The 17,416-nt window shown below is 53.5% G+C and overlaps 1 pseudogene; it reads left to right on the top strand.

Moving 5' to 3' along the window:
* Positions 1-4,958: 4,958 nt before the first annotated feature.
* On the top strand, positions 4,959-11,351 carry LOC140711145 (uncharacterized; annotated as a pseudogene).
* The last annotated feature ends 6,065 nt before the right edge of the window (positions 11,352-17,416 follow it).

Raw genomic sequence — 17,416 nt, forward strand, 5'->3', positions numbered from 1 at the left:
TCGATTTGAGCCTTGAGAATAACATCTAGCTGTTGGCTGAATACAACTTCCCTTTCCATCTGTCTGCCTGTGAGTTAGACACAAGGACAAAGCCACGAGCTAGGGACATAAAGGCAGGAACCAACAAGGCAGCCGAGACTCCAAATAAAACCTCGAAGGACCAACACAAATGCACCACACCCTGTACGCCCTCCTCTCCTTCCTTTTCCAAATTTCAGAGGATGAAACAGGGACCTCCTCAGACGTCCCATGATGCAGGCAGCCAGAGGGGAAAGCCGCGGCAGCCTGAATGAGGTGACCGGGAAATCACATTCCACAAACAGAAATTCTCCATGTGCTTTACATCCTCTGTCTCTGAAGAACTATGCCAGGCTAACAGTGGCTAGAAAACCGCCTTCAAGTGTCATTTCCCATTTCAAGCAAAGAAAACAGTGGTGGGCCGTGAGGGAAAAACATAGCCATGTGTTCTGGGGTATTAAATAAGTTTTTTTTCTGTCATAAACATATAATTTTATATTCTCAGATTTCTGTACAATTGATATGCTTCCTAATTAGCAGACATAGTAATAAAAAGTGAATTCCAAGTGTAAGATCAGAGGACCCGTTCACATGGCTTCAGGTTCTGCTACTGTGCTTCAACTTAGGAAAGTGGTTCTGTGCGTTGGTAACAAGGCCTGAGAGTCTGTGTGTGAGTCTGTGTGGCTGTAATCAGGGTTCGTGTTGGCTCCGTAGCAGAGGATGTTACACTGTTACGTTATCTTCTACAAAAAATCCTGAAAAAACGAAGGCTGAATAGACATACACACCCTCCCAAAATAATCCAAATGTCCACCGATATGAAAAACAGATGAATTACAGTTTCCATCATGGAATATTCTTCAGCAGTGAAAACAAACTATAGCCACAGGTGCCAACTAGGATAAAGAAAACCTTTTAAACAAGTTTAAAGTCAACTGACTAGGCGGAATTCCTCGATTACAGGCGTCTGCTACAAAATGGTCCTGTTCTGAATCCTGTGATGTAGAATGATAGTTAGCAACCCTGTTTCAGGGCATATCTAGAAAAAAGCAAAATAATGACTACACAATTTTAAATTCTTTGTAAATTATAACTATTACTATGAAAATTCTAAAAATGTGAAAATCTTCCCAACTGTTATTGGACAAGCTTCAAAATAAATACCCTAGCCTTGTCACACCCACAGATGTGCCAAAATAAATGAAAATATAGCTCAAGTTAGTAGAATCGAAACCTGAAGATGTACGAGCCATCCCTGCCTCGCTATCTATACATCGTGTAGAAATTTAAGAGCAGGTAGTGACACTGCAATGCAAGGCTCAAACCAACTGGGTATTTGGAAACTTCTATGCAAATTGGCATTTTCGGTTTTTAAACACGGTGTTATTTGTACTTCAAACAGGTAACTGTTTGGTTCCCTTGGAAAAAATATAGCCATAAACCTAGTCTTAAAAAAAAAAAAAAATACGGGAGTGGGTATGAGAGAGAGTAGCTTAGAAATTTTAAAAGTATTGGCAGGGAGCAGTGGCTCATGCCTGTAATCCCAGCACTTTGAGAGGCAGGCCCCACGGGGCCTTTGAGGACACCAGTCTCCTCTGCTGCCTTTCACTGGGTTTCCGCCCCTGTCTCATTCAACATCCCAAGGGTGGTCTTCATCCTCATCTGGGGCTCAGCTCTGCCCCAATTTCCTAAATCTTTGCCTTCAGAGCCTGAAAATACCCACGCCCAGGGTCACCCTAAGTCCACGTTTACCCCAGAGAGTCCCAATTTTATGTTTTCCCAGCATCGCCTTAGTGATAATTTATCCTGTCAATTCCAACTGCCTTTACACCTCACCCCTGCTGTCTCCCAGCAGACCCCACTCAGATGCACATGCCCCAGACCCCACACCCTGGTCTGTGCATGCTGCCCTGCTCTGCCCATGTAGGGACCACCTCTCTTTCTTAAGGAATCAGCTGGCGATCATCTCCTTGTGGAGGGCTGCCCTGACTTCCAACTCTCTCCAGCAAAGGCAGAAGCCATCCTTGGTACTTCCCCAAAACTCAAGCCAAGTATGAAGATGGCGCAGATGCTAGCTGTGCCTGGGATGCCATGGGCAGTGTCCCCACATGCTCTGCACGTGGCCCGGGGCACCACCTGAACACAACAAGTGCTGAAGAAATGAAACTGACGTGCGCTGACCTCTGATAGGGCCCCCTTCACCAAACACATCTGTCTCCCCTCTGGACAGTAAAATCCACGACACAGAGGGCTTGTCTCACTCATCTTCAAACTCCCAGGGTCACCCTGGTAGGTAAAGGGGACTCAAATGTCTTCTGAAGGAAGCGACTGGTTAGCTGCCGAGTTAAAGGGCCTCTGAAATTCAGAGCTCTGCATAGGAGTCCAGCACACTTTATTATGAATGACCCCAACCACGGCAGAAGTGGCCGTGGAACCAGTGCTAACCAATTCAGGGTTTGTTCACTGTTTCTCAGTTCATTATCACAACTCATTCTCACAGAGCAGCCATGCACAGATCCTCAGATGTCTACACAGAGTGGGACGATGGCGCCGAGTCACGTCAACGTCCTGTTGCAGACTGGGAGACACCGGTCAGACACGGTCCCAGGCAGAACACAGATCTCGCGTTAAATTGGCTCCGTGTAAACAGCACTCCCTGAGGCCCTTTCCTATCCGCACAGCTTCTACAAATTCAACTCTCGCACCTGACACCTAAGAATACTGCACACCCCCATGTGAAACCCCCATTTACCTCCCAAATGACTTGGCATGGCCGAGTACAAAAAATTTCAACATAAGGGAACTGGAGGGCATGTGCGGCTTTCTCGAGTCCCTGCTGCCTCCTAATGGGGGGCCCAAGGCTTCACACCCCGAGTGAAGGGCGGGTCTCTTCGGTCCCCCGGCTTTGACCTGGAGCTTAAATCAGCATTAACTAATTTCACTTTCCAGGACCAACGTCAAAGGCCTGCAAAGCCAGAGAAGGGAGAGGAGATGGAACACGTCCTCACTTCAGACCTGCTGCAAGCACGTACTTCTCAGATGCATCCCAAGGTGCACAGCGTGTCCGTTGCCAGTTTCACATCCATCGACCTGCAGGTCTTCTATGTGGCATCAACCTCCTGAGCACTGGAAACAAGAGGAATAATGGCAAGTCCCCTCTGCAGCAAAGGTGAGGAAAAGGGACCCAACGCAATGGAACTTTCCTTTTTCTGACAGTCTCAAAACAGAAGGAAAATACTGTACAGCCAACTTCCCCTCACACAGGTTTATTTACCTGTGACTCAGAGGCCATGACAGACAACTTCAGGTTCTCACCGATTCCTATTTTCCCCATCCAGGAAGCCTTGGTTTTTAATATCGTACAAACTTGCCATTTTGTAGGCCAAAAACAGCAAATACTGGCAGTTTCCTACAGTTCAACCAAATAAAATATGATCATGGCCTTTTGTGAAACCATGACAAAAAGGTGGATATCTCAATATGTGTTTCCAGACTGGCTTTGTTCCTGAAGCACTAACTCTGTTCACTCAGGATTTTAGACACTGAAGAATAAACATCAGTATCCCACCAAGAAAACCAAAAGGATGAAATAATTTTGCATCCACCTTGGAGCCTTTTTAGGACAAGGCAGGACACAAACTTTTAAAAAGCTGCAGTTGTCCCTCTGTATACACAGGGACATGGATTCCAGAACACCCCCCGAGTTTACCCAAATCTACGTATCCACAGGACTCGGCGGCCACCCTATGAAACCGCATGTAGGAAACGTCAGCCCTCCACAAAGCCAGGTGTTTTCAGTAAGGGTTGGTTGGAAAATAATTAACATAAGTGATCCTTCGAAGCTCAAAACCCATGTTGTTCAGGGTCAGCTGCATTTATTACTTGTGTCATATCTGAGGCCTGAAAGCCATCATTCTCGATACCTTAACGTGATGGTTAACAAACTAACTGTTCTGATTAGAAAGAGGAAAAAGCTTATTTTTAAGCTGACAATGAGAGTGGATGCGGCTATGGTGAACGGAGAACAGACCTAAGCAAGCACCAAGGCTGGGGTGACTACCTGTGCTCAGACCCACCAGGGCGTGTTCCTCCATCTCCCTCTGCTGAAAGGGATAACTGCTTCTCCTCCACGAGTAAAGGGCCTTTCTAAAATATTCACACGAGAAGTGCTATGAAAAGCTGAAAGGTCACAGATAATATTTTTAAAAATAAACATTAACGTAAGCATTTAACAAGCCCATTATGATTAAAAAAAAAAATGGTAGTAAGTTCTTGGGTGTGGTGGCTCATGGCCGTAATCCCAGCACTTTGGGTGGCCGAGGTGGGTGCATCACCTGAGGTCGAGAGTTTAAGACCCACCTGGCCAACATGGTGAAACCCCGTCTCTAACAAAAATACGAAAATTAGCCAGGCATGGTGGCAGACGCCTATAGCCCCAGTTACTTGGGAGGCTGAGGGAGGAGAATCACTTCAACCCGGGAGGGAGAGTTTGCAATCAGCCAAGATCATGTCATTGCACTTCAGCCTGGGCATTGAGTGTGAAACTCCATCCCAAAAAGAAAAAAAATTATAAAGTTTTCCTTCTAATGAACCTATCATTCAGCCACCGAGGTTTACTATAGCTACTTATTCAACCATGAGATACACCACAGGAGATATAGGCGAACAGGACAGAGTTCTTCTCTGAAAGAAGGCTGCACCCTCAACAGAAGGGAGGCGCACACTCCGAATGGCATCAGCATAGGGAACAGATGCTGCTGCAGGTGGAACTGGCTGCACAGAGCACCCGCTCAAGTGTCTGAGAAACAAGGAGCCGTTGATGCCATCACCTTCCATACCTGAGCTGGGGTAGTGGGGAGCCTGTCATCACCACCACCACCACCACCACCGGGATAAAGAGCCCCAGAACCACACAACGAGCTTACAAACTCACCGAGGCGATGACCGAGCAATGTGCGTGGAGTGATGCGAACAAGCAGACGTCAGGGCCACGCGCGGCGTTGGTTTTGTGCATCAACCTGAGCGTGCCCAGGGTGCCCAGATGGCTGGTTCTGCATTATTTCTGTGAGATGCATGTTTGCCTCTGGACTGAGTTGGAGACCCATCCTGGCCAGTGTGGGGAACACCACCTCATCCACCCAGGGCCCGAGTAAAACAGCAAGGCGGGGAAAACTGGGTTCACTCCACCTGTCTGGCTGATGGGTCAGTGACATTTGTCTTCTGCAGCCCGTGCTTCTGGGTCTCAGCTCCTCAGACCCGGATGGGATCTGCACCCTCCGCTTCTCAAGTCTTCAAGCCACACCCTCCCAGGATTCTAGCTTGCAGGCTGTGGGTCCTGGGGCTTCTTGGACTCTGTAGCCCCTGCAACAGCCCTCCCGCTGGAGACACAGGCACACCCGGCTGGCTGTCTCTCTGGAGAGCCCTGACCAGAAGCCGCCCCTAAAAGTGGTCTTCAGAGTTTCTTTCTAGCCCTAAGATCCTAGCACCCCTCCTACAATTCTAGGCGGAAAGGTGAATGGAGACCAATGGACAGAGTTGTGTGTGAGGACACGCCAGGGAGCAGCACTGGGCAGGAGGGCACTAACGCTCACTAAGCAAAGAATCAATGTTGCTTGCCACAAAAATGAGAATCGTCAAGATTTCTTCAAACAGAAATGAGTTTGTTTCATGATTTGCTCTTAATACATAAGAAAGCATAAAAGTAGGCCTCTTAACAATTACATAAGTCTTTAGAGGCCCTTGAACTACTTCTGTCCCTTTGTGTTTTCATACAAAATAAGCCTGAGGTTAAAGAGAATAACATCACTGGCCACAACTGGGGCCACACGAGGACACAGCTTACACCCCCTGAGGTCCCTGGGTGCCCTGAGTCCTTCCCTTGCTATTCCAACGATGAAGATGCCAGGCAAGGAGTCGGAGAGCCGGGGATGGAGCAATACTCACCCACGGAGGCGAAGGCCAACAGCGGCCACCACCGAGGACCTCCCTTCCCACCCTGAGGGCAGCTCACCCAGGGAAACGAAGGCCGACACCGGCCACCACTGAGAGCCTCAAGGGCTCTCCCCACCCTGAAGGCAGCTGTGATCACATTTCTCATCGCACCAAGAGACCCGTGTATTGAGCACAAACCTTTTCAACCTTCGAATCAATAAGGAATCACAACACGGACATTCCCTCAATCCAAATGGCCAGCCCACAAAACAGACACGCAATCAAACACGTTTCCTGTGGGAAAATCAGTCAGTCCCTGGGGCCTCGTGCCAGGGATGGGGGAGCAACATGAGGAGATGCCACAGCCCCAGCCTGGCTCTTCCCTCTACAGCTCCTTTTCCCTCCTCTTCCCACCACCCCTTCCCACCCCCTCCTAGCCTCAGAGGCTCCTTCCTCAAATTCTCTCCCCTTGATGAAGTCATTCATGCCCAAAATACAAGGCAAAGTCATGGGAGCTCAAGAGAAAATCCATACCGTGGCTCGCGTTTTAGATTCTCATAAGTTTGAGAATAACCAAACAAGAATCTTTGGCATCTGAATGTGGTCTGAATGCATCTGAGCTCAATGTCTGGCACTGGCCCGGAGTGGATCATGGGTGTTTTGGACATCTTCGTAACTCTACACCAATTATTTTGAAACACACTAGCAGAATAGAACCATGTGAATAGCTACCTCTCAGTTAAAAGTAGGAAAAGACTCCAAAAGTTGCCCTCAAGGAACATCCTTCCCACGAGGTGTTTCTGCATCGGGCCCTTCAGGCACAGACAAGGCCCCCGGGCCCAACTTCCTCATCCCTGCATCATAAAGCAGCAAAGACCATGGGGAATAAAGCAAGTGAAGGAGTCAGTCCCGCACAAAACGGGCTCCAGAAGCCACAGCCACTCTCCCAGTGTGGGAGCCAAGTTCAGAGACCTGGAAACACCAGCGTTCCCAGGGAGGAGGGCATAACAAGTCATTTCCCCCTAGTTTAGGGAGACACCACCCCACGTCCTCTGGCCTTAATAGAAGAAAGACTTCACATAAATGATTTCAATGACTCCACCACACACAGAAAGTGGGATAAGGGCTAACACAGCCATTTAAATGCCTGGCAAAAACACATTAAATGAACACGCAGATAAACAAGGTTCTCCTGTTATCCACGAAATAGTTAGAAACAAATCCAGTAAGCAATCTCTTTGCAATCAAAAGACCAATTCAGAGGTGCAGATTAAAAAGAAACATACAACTGAACCCTTAATACACACCAAGAACCAAGTTCCAAGGAAGTGTTATCACATCACCACCTCCCAGCTGAAGGAAGCAGCACTGGCCACTGACCAGCTGTTCACTCGTGGGTCAGTGAATGAATGGCAGTGCTGTCCAGGACAACGATGAGATGTTAACCTGAAAAGGGCAAAATGGCAGAGGCTGGAGGGACCTTCCGGGTAATCCGGCCCCTCAGTGGACAGAGGACCCCCGTAAGGCCACAGAGCCCAGAGCCCCAGTGTGTTCGGGGCAAGCACTCAACTGCAACCCTGATTATGTCCGAACACCTTCTGCCCTTCTGCGTCTCTGCCCCACTAACAGGGAATCCGTGAATGCTAAGGAAATGTAATGCATTTCACAATACATGTAGATTTTTAGCAAATTAAAGATAGTGACAAACTTTGAGAATTAACCAAAATATGGTTCAGTGAATGCCCAAACTCAAAGCTAGTCTCCAAGAGGTGATAATCTGTGTGTGGTGGTTAACGCCTGTAAATCCCAGCAGTTTGGGAGGCTGAGGCAGGAGAATCACTTGAACCTAGAAGGTTGAGGGTGCAGTGAGCCGTCATTGTACTACTGCACCCAACCTGAGAAACAGAGTGAGACTGTCAAAAACAAACAAACAAAAACAAATTAAAGGAGTTCAAATGAATTCACCCATACCCTTTAAATTTTCATTTGGGTACATGGGGTGTTTGAGTTCCTTTTTCCCTTGCAATATATGAATAATCTAATAGTTAAATATAATCTAACAATTAAATTGGAAAATTTAATTATTATTTTATTAAAATAATGATAATTATTTTATCATTAATTATCATAATTATATGATAATAATGATAATAATTATCATTATTTCCTATCTCAGGGAAAAAATTAAAATTATTCCCTGTTTCAGGGAAAAAGCTAAAAATCATTTTAAACCTTACTTCCACAAAACGGTATACTCAGTCATCTCTATCTGCTTTATCATGCGGAATTCAGCTTCACATGTCTACAATACAGTTTTTGTTAAACAGCGTTTATGTAGACAGGCAAGAGAAAGAAACATTTTGTCTATGTAGAAGCAGCAGAAGACATGTTTTAACAGAAAAGGGAGAAGATACCACCGTGTGAATCTGGAAATTCTGTCCTCATCTTGTCCACACACAGAAAACACCCAAGCACGTGCCTAGTGTCCAACAGGAGCACAGAAAGGACAGGGATCACTCCAGTTGTTTAATGACCAGCCCCCACATGTCACCGCCACATAACAAAATCCGCACGGCAACTTCAGCACGTTTCATTCACGATTCCACGGAAATCAGGCTGAAGAACATACAGATGTTTTGCCCACATTTAAAAATCCAAGTGTGGGACTCATAGAAATAAAACACATTATGGGTTCACTTAACATTTCCAAATTGTTACTTGGAGAAACCTATAAAGTTCTTGTCAGTTACATCCTTAAGTTTTTCAATAATTTTTAAATGCAAAGGTCGGGCAAGACTTGTAAAGAGGTACACACATATGGCCCGGTGCGGTGGCTCACACCTATAATCCCAGCACTTTGGGAGGCCGAGGCGGGGAGATCACAAGGTCAGGAAACCGAGACCATCCTGGCTAACACGGTGAAACCCCGTCTCTACTAAAAATACAATTAGCCAGGCGTGGTGGCAGGTGCCTGTAGTCCCAGCTACTCGGGAGGCTGAGGATGGAGAATGGCATGAACCCGGGAGGCAGAGCTTGCAGTGAGCTGACATTGTACCACAACACTCCAGCCTGGGTGACAGAGGGAAACTGTCTCAAAAAAAAAAAAAAAAAAAAAAAAAAAAAAAAAAAAAAAAGGAGGTACACACACACATCCATTCTTCTCTCAGGGAGACGGGCCCTTTTTTAAGATTCCAGATGTAAATGTGGTTGTCACCCTGCCTTTGAGAGGATGGGCTGTGTTTTAAGGGTGAACACACTTTCCTCCATGCACCAAGGATGCACCATGGGGGACAGTGCTGCCACCTCCTGCCCAGTCTCTGCTCAGGGTGGGGCAAAGGGAGCTCATTTGTCTCCCGTGCACACCATCAACAGGCCAGGTGCGCAGACGAGGGCTTTCAGGACTCGCTGCAGGCATTCCTTAGCAGGGCAGGCAGGGCCTCGTGGGTGTGGCGGTTCGATTCCCGAGCTCTGCGGAGACCCGGAACCTTCCAGGGAGGCGTGGAGCGCCAGCACCGTGTCTTCGCTCTACTGGCCTGTCTCCGGAGCGGGCCACAGTGGAGACTCCCCCTACGTTGCATGATGCAGGCCTCCATCGTCAGGCCGTGACGCCGGGGATGCAGTCTTTCTCCGGGCTTTCGCTCGGCCCTTCCGCACGGAAGTGAAAGCGACCCACACACCTGCGTGTGTGAGCCTATGATGGCAATGGCGACAACCACGGGCACGGCCTCCTTCGCGGAGAGAGGGCCCGGAAACCTCAAGACTCTCACGGGGGGGTCCAGTTCCACACTCCACTCCACCCTTCCGGGCTGGCTTCTGCCTGCTGAAGACGCCCTCGGAGCCCCGAGAGCGGCTTCCAGTCCCCGCAGAAACCCGGGAGAGGCCCAGAGAGCCAGCCCCCGAAGCCCGCTCCCCGCCCCCCGCCCCCTCCCCCCTCCCCCCACCCCACTCCCCACTTCCCGGGCTTCTCCGGCCCCACCCACACCCAGGCCACAGTGACCTGGGCCCTGTGGGTCCCGGCTTCCGAGGCCGGGCAGGCGCTGGGCTCCTCAGGCATTCCTGAAGGGGTGGAGCCTGTGGGCCTTTATAAGGGCCGCTGGCCGGCTGGGCCGGCCTCCTGGCTGGACCTGCTCGCCCTGCACAGGCCGACTGAGGGGCACGGGAGCCCGCCGGCCTCTCTCTGCCCGTGTCTGTCAGCGGAATTCCGGCCGGGTCTCCCCGCGATGGCTCTCCCGACACCTGGCGACAGCGCCGTCCCGGCGGAGGCCCGAGGACGAGGACGGCGAAGGAGACTCGTTTGGACCCCGAGCCAGAGGGAGGCCCTGCGAGCCTGCTTCGAGTGGAACCCGAACCCGGGCATCGCCACCCGGGAAGAGCTGGCCCGGGCCATCGGCATTCCGGAGCCCAGGGTCCAGATTTGGTTTCAGAACGAGAGATCACGCCAGCTGAGGCAGCACCGGCGGGAATCTCGGCCCTGGCCGGGGAAACGTGGCCCGCAGGAAGGCAGGCGAAAGCGGACCGCCGTCACCCGGTCCCAGACCGCCCTGCTCCTGCGAGCCTTCCAGCAGGATCGCTTTCCGGGCATCGCCACCCGGGAAGAGCTGGCCAGAGAGACGGGCCTCCCGGAGTCCCGGATTCAGATTTGGTTTCAGAACCCGAGGGCCAGGCACCCAGGCCAGGGTGCCGGGGCACCGGCGCACGCAGGCGGCCTGGGCGACGCGGCCCCCGGCGGGGGTCCCCCCGCTCCCTCGCCGGTGGCCTTCGCCCACCCCGGGGCGTGGGGGACGGGGCTTCCCGCGCCCCACGTGCCCTGCGCGCCCTGGACGCTCCCACCGGGGGCTTTCGTAAGCCAGGGAGCAGGGGCCGTCGCCCCGCTGCAGCCCAGCCAGGCCGCGCAGGCAGCAGGGGTCCCCCATCCAGCCCCGGCAGGCGGGGATTGGGAATTTTCCTATGCTGCCCTGGCGACTCCGGAAGGGGCGCTCTCCCACCCTCAGACTCCCCGGGGGTGGCCTCCGAGCCCGAGCCAATGGCGGGGGGAGGAGCACCCACAACACCACAGCCTGCCGGGCCCTTGCTCGGTGGGACAGCCTGGGCCCGCCGGAGCTGAGCCGCAGGGCCAGGGTGTGGTCGCGCCGCCCACGTCCCAGGGGAGTCCGTGGTGGGGCTGGGGCCAGTGGCCCCAGGTCGCCGGGGCGGCGTGGGAGCCCCAAGTCGGGGCAGCTCCGCCTCCGGGTCCCGCGCCCCCGGAGGAGGCCTCCGCGGGGCGGGAGCAGATGCAAGCCATCCGGGCGCCCTCCCCACCGCTCCAGGAGCCTGGGCGCTGGTCTGGTCTGCACTCCCCTCCAGCCTGCTGGCTGAGCTCCTGAAGACCCCCGAGTTTCTGCAGCAGGCGCAACCTTTGCTAGAAACGGGGGCCCCGACGGAGCTGCAGGACGTGGGAGAGCCCGCTTTGCTGGAACCGCTACTCCTCAGCGAGGAGGAATACCGGGCTCTGCTGGAGGAGCTTTAGGACCCGGGGTTGGGACGGGATCGGGGGCGGGGCGGTGGCCTCCCTTTGGCGGTGGGCACCGGGCTCGGTGTGGAGAGGCCTGTTTTCCCTCCGGGCTGACCAGCCTGGCATTCCTGCCTTCCGGGTCTGGGCGCGGCGGCGGCGGCGGCGGCCAGAGACTCCACACCGAGGAGAGCTGAGCATCCCAGGGATTCCAGAGCCGGCCCAGGTTCCAGGAGGGGGATCGTCTGCTGCTCATGCGCGGGTGTGCGGGCAGCAGCCTAGGCTCTGGGAGCGGCCCCTGCAGAGCTCTCATGCTTTTCCACCACCCGACCCCGCTTGATCCCCCACCCCACGCCCCAGCACAGCGCGCGCGCACCCGCGCGCCCACACGCACACCCCCACACACCCCCCGACACACCCACACAACCACACACCCACACACCCAAACACACCACCCCCACCCCCACCCCCACCACGACCGCCAGCACCACCACCGTGTTCTGCACTGGGCGGCTGGTTGGAGACCTCCATGCCCCGAAACACCGGGCCCGGGCAGCGTCCGGGCCTGCTCTCCCTCCGGCGGCTCGCCTCCTCTGTGCCTCCGCTCCACCGTCACTCGCCCACCCGTGCCCCTGCAGCCTGCCCGCTGTCTCCATGGAGCACCTGGCGGCTACATGCACACCCCAGATCCCACACGAACCCGGGATGCTGACCGCTCCAGGCGGGGGGAAGGCAGGCGGACATGGAGAGATGAGAGCCAGACCTCGGGGGATGCGCGGAGGAGGGACGTTGGAAGGGAGGGAGGGAGGGAGGGAGGGAGGGACGGAGGGACGGAGAGAGGGAGGGAGTGGGGAACGGAGGGGAAGACGGAGCGACGGAGGGACGGGGTGGGGCGGGAGGGAGCAAGGGTCAGAGGGACTCCGACAGGGAGGAAAAGCGGTCTCCGGCCTCCAGCAGCAACAGGACCACCCCTCCCCCACGCCCCCCCGCACCGGGAAGCAGGCGAGCGCCCAGCGCGGGCAGAGGGCTGGGCCCAAGGCCGCCGCGTCGGCCGGCGGCGCACTCATTCCCCGAGGAACCGACCATGTCCGCACAGGGAAAAGACCCAGACTCGGGTGGCCGTCCGGTTTTCACCCGCATGCTTTACAGACCTCCCATCCCCAGGCTGAGCCCTGCAATGCAGCGCGAGGCGGGCAGCCCCGTCCGCACAGGAGTCACACTCAGGACGACTGAGGCACGAATCGGGATTCCACGTTGCTTTGCTTTGCCGTCTGCCAGGGGGCCGGTTGCTCACGTCTCTGAAGCCCCCGGAAGCCTGACCGTGTTGACGGTTTGATTCCCGAGCTCTGCGGAGACCCGGAACCTTCCAGGGAGGCGTGGAGCGCCAGCACCGTGTCTTCGCTTTACTGGCCTGTCTCCGGAGCGGGCCACAGTGGAGACTCCCCCTACGTTGCATGATGCAGGCCTCCATCGTCAGGCCGTGACACCGGGGATGCAGTCTTTCTCCGGGCTTTCGCTCGGCCCTTCCGCACGGAAGTGAACGCGACCCACACACGTGCGTGTGTGAGCCTATGATGGCAACGGCGACAACCACGGGCACGGCCTCCTTCGCGGAGAGAGGGCCCGGAAACCTCAAGACTCTCACAGGGGGGTCCAGTTCCACACTCCACTCCACCCTTCCGGGCTGGCTTCTGCCTGCTGAAGACGCCCTCGGAGCCCCGAGAGCGGCTTCCAGTCCCCGCAGAAACCCGGGAGAGGCCCAGAGAGCCAGCCCCCGAAGCCCGCTCCCCGCCCCCCCGCCCCCTCCCCCCCTCCCCCCACCCCACTCCCCACTTCCCGGGCTTCTCCGGCCCCACCCACACCCAGGCCACAGTGACCTGGGCCCTGTGGGTCCCGGCTTCCGAGACCGGGCAGGCGCTGGGCTCCTCAGGCATTCCTGAAGGGGTGGAGCCTGTGGGCCTTTATAAGGGCCGCTGGCCGGCTGGGCCGGCCTCCTGGCTGGACCTGCTCGCCCTGCACAGGCCGACTGAGGGGCACGGGAGCCCGCCGGCCTCTCTCTGCCCGTGTCTGTCGGCGGAATTCCGGCCGGGTCTCCCCGCGATGGCTCTCCCGACACCTGGCGACAGCGCCGTCCCGGCGGAGGCCCGAGGACGAGGACGGCGAAGGAGACTCGTTTGGACCCCGAGCCAGAGGGAGGCCCTGCGAGCCTGCTTCGAGTGGAACCCGAACCCGGGCATCGCCACCCGGGAAGAGCTGGCCCGGGCCATCGGCATTCCGGAGCCCAGGGTCCAGATTTGGTTTCAGAACGAGAGATCACGCCAGCTGAGGCAGCACCGGCGGGAATCTCGGCCCTGGCCGGGGAAACGTGGCCCGCAGGAAGGCAGGCGAAAGTGGACCGCCGTCACCCGGTCCCAGACCGCCCTGCTCCTGCGAGCCTTCCAGCAGGATCGCTTTCCGGGCATCGCCACCCGGGAAGAGCTGGCCAGAGAGACGGGCCTCCCGGAGTCCCGGATTCAGATTTGGTTTCAGAACCCGAGGGCCAGGCACCCAGGCCAGGGTGCCGGGGCACCGGCGCACGCAGGCGGCCTGGGCGACGCGGCCCCCGGCGGGGATCCCCCCGCTCCCTCGCCGGTGGCCTTCGCCCACCCCGGGGCGTGGGGGACGGGGCTTCCCGCGCCCCACGTGCCCTGCGCGCCCTGGACGCTCCCACCGGGGGCTATCGTGAGCCAGGGAGCAGGGGCCGTCGCCCCGCTGCAGCCCAGCCAGGCCGCGCAGGCAGCAGGGGTCCCCCATCCAGCCCCGGCAGGCGGGGATTGGGAATTTTCCTATGTTGCCCTGGCGACTCCGGAAGTGGTGCTCTCCCACCCTCAGACTCCGGTTTGATCCCGTCTGATTTGGTTTTATCCGGTTTGATCAGGTCTGATTCTTTCCGATCCCATCTGTTCCATTTTGATACGTTCTGGTCCGTTTTGATGCGGTCTTTTCCGTTTGTATCCGGCTTGATCCGGTCTGATCCGGTTTGATCTGTTTCATTGCAGTCTTATCCTGTTTGATCCGGTGCAATCCGTTTTTTTCCAGTGTGATTTTTTCCAATCCGGTCTGATCCGGTTAGATGCGGTCCGATCCGGTTTTATCTGGCTTGATCTGGTTTGATGCGGTTTGATCCCGTTTGATGCAGTCCGATCCGGTTTGATGTGGTCTGATCCGGTTTTATCCATTTTGATCCGGTCTGATCCAATTTGATCCGGTTTGATCTGGTCTGATCCAGTTTGTTCCGGTCCGATCCGGTTTTATCCGGTTTGATCCAGTCTGAACCGGTCTGGTCTGGTCTTGTCTGGTTTGGTCTGGTCTGGTCCGGTTTGGTCTAGTCTGATCTTGTCTCGTCTTGTCTGGTCCGGTCTAGTCTGTTATGTTCTAGTCTTGTCTGATCTGGTTTAGTTTCATCTGGTCTGGTTTGGTCTAGTCTGGACTGGTCCGGTTCAGTCTGGTCTGGTTTAGTCCGGTTTGGTCTGGTCTGATCTGGTTCGGTTTAGTCTCTTCTGGTCTGGTCAGCTTTAGTCTGGTCTGGTCTGTTCCGGTTTAGTGTGGTCTGGTCTAGCCCGGTTTGGTCTGATCTGGTCTCGTCTGGTCTGGTCCGGTTTGGTCTGGTCCAATCCGTTTTGGTTCAGTTTGTTCTGGTTTCTTCCTGTTTGGTCTAGTCTGCTCCGGTTTGGTTCGGTTTGGTATGGTTTCATCCAGTTTGGTCTGCTATGGTCTGGTTTGTCTTGGTATGGTCTGGTTTCTTCCGGTTTGGTCTGGTCTGGTCTGTTTTGGTCCGGTCTGATCTGGTCTCATCCAGTTTGGTCTAGTCTGATCTGTTCTCGTCTGGTCTGGTCCAGTTTGGTCTGATATGGTCTTGTCTCGTCTGCTCCGGTTGGTCTGGTCTGGTCTCGTCCAGTTTGTTGTGGTCTGATCCGCTTTGGTGCGATTCGCTCTGGTTTCGTCCGATTTAATCCGGTTTGGTCCGGTATGGTCCGGTTTGGTCCAATTTGGTCCGGTTTGGTCTGGTCTGGTCCGGTTTGGTGTGGTCTTATCCGGTATGGTCCAGTTGGTCTGGTCTGGTCTGGTCTGGTGTCATCTGGTCTGGTCCGCTTTGGTCATGTTCGGTCCAGTTTGTTCCGGTCTGAGCCGGTTTGATCTGGTTTGATCCGGTCTGGTTCGGTCTGGTCCAGTTTGTTCTGGGTCTGGTCCGGTCTGGTCCCATCTGTTCCTGTTTGATGTGGTTTGAATCAGTCTGGTTCTGTTTGGTGCAGTTTGGTCCAGTTTGTTCCGGTTTGGTGGGGTCTGATCTGGTCTTGTCTGGTCTGGTCCAGTTTGGTCTGTTCAGGTCTGCTTTGGTGTGGTCTGATCTGGTCTCATCTGGTCTGGTCTGGTTTGATCTGGTTTGGTCTTGTCCGGTTTGGTGTGGTCTGATCTGGTCTGGTCTGGTCCAGTTTGGTCTGGTCTGATCCAGTCCAGTTTGATCTGGTTTGATCCGGTCTGCTTAGGTTTGGTCTGGTCTGGTCCGGTTTGGTGTGGTCTGATCCAGTCTGGTCTGGTTTGGTCCAGTTTGGTCCGGTTTCATCGGTTTGATCCGGTTTGTTCTGGTCTGGTCCCATTCTGTAGGTTGCCTGTTCACTCTGATGGTTGTTTCTTTAGCTGTGCAGAAGCTCTTTAGTTTAATTAGATCCCATTAGTCTATTTTGGCTTTTATTTTCATTACTTTTGGTGTTTTTTTCAAGAAGATTTGCCTATGTCTATGTCCTGAATGCTACTACCCAGGTTTTCTTCTAGGGTTATTATGGCTTTAGGACTAACATTTAAGTCTCTAATCCATCTTGAAATAATTTTTGTATAAGGTTTAAGGAAGGGATCCAGTTTCAGCTTTCTACATATGGCTAGCCAGTTTTCCCAGCGACATTTATTAAATAGGGAATCCTTTCCCCATTTCTTGTTTTTGTCAGGTTTCTCAAAGATCAGATGGTTGTAGATATGTGATGTTATTTCTGAGGCCTCTGTTCTGTTCCATTGGTCTATATCTCTGTTTTGGTACCAGTACCATACTATTTTGGTTACTGTAGCCTTGTAGTATAGTTTGAAGTCAGGTAGCGTGATGCCTCCAGCTTTATTCTTTTGGCTTAGGATTATCTTGGCAATGCAGGTTCTTGTTTTGGTTTCATATGAATTTTAAAATCGTTTTTCCAATTCTGTGAAGAAAACCATTGGTAGCTTGAATGGGATGGCGTTGAATCTGTAAATTATCTAGGGCAGTATGGCCATCATGATATTGATTCTTCCTATCCATGATCATGGAATGTTCTTCCATTTGTTTGTGTCCTCTTTTATTTCATCAAGCAGTGGATTGTAGTTCTCCTTGAATAGGTCCATCACATCCCCTGTAAGTTGGATTCCTAGGTATTTTATTCTCTTTGTAGCAATCAGGAATGAGAGTTCACTCATTATTTGGCTCTATATTTGTCTGTTATGGATATATAAGAATGCTTGTGATTTTTGCACATTGATTTTGAATCCTGAGTCTACGCTGAAGTTGCTTGTCAGCTTAAGGTGATTTTGGGCTGAGACGATGGGGTATTCTAAATATACTATCATGTCGTTTGCAAACTGGGACAATTTGATATCCTCTTTTCCTAATTGAATACCCTACCTTTTTGAGTTATCGGTCTGATAAGCTATAAACAAAGTATCTTTGATTGATCATCCCAGTAGCTCATCCCCTGAGATTATACTGACGTGTCCTACACTGTGAGGCGACAAGCATAACAACCCCTCCTCAATCAAGCTGTCCCTAGGAGTTTCTTTCTTTCTCTAGCATAATAATCATTCTCATCCAGTTACGGCAGGTACTTTGCTACATTGCCATGGGGATTACACTGAAGATAATCACTTGTGAACGTTTGCAGATCCTGACAACCCACTGGGGCCTGATGATGCTTCGCCCCC

Source organism: Chlorocebus sabaeus, unplaced genomic scaffold (genome assembly GCF_047675955.1).
Source record: "Chlorocebus sabaeus isolate Y175 unplaced genomic scaffold, mChlSab1.0.hap1 unalloc_scaffold_219, whole genome shotgun sequence".
NCBI classification, from domain to species: domain Eukaryota; kingdom Metazoa; phylum Chordata; class Mammalia; order Primates; family Cercopithecidae; genus Chlorocebus; species Chlorocebus sabaeus.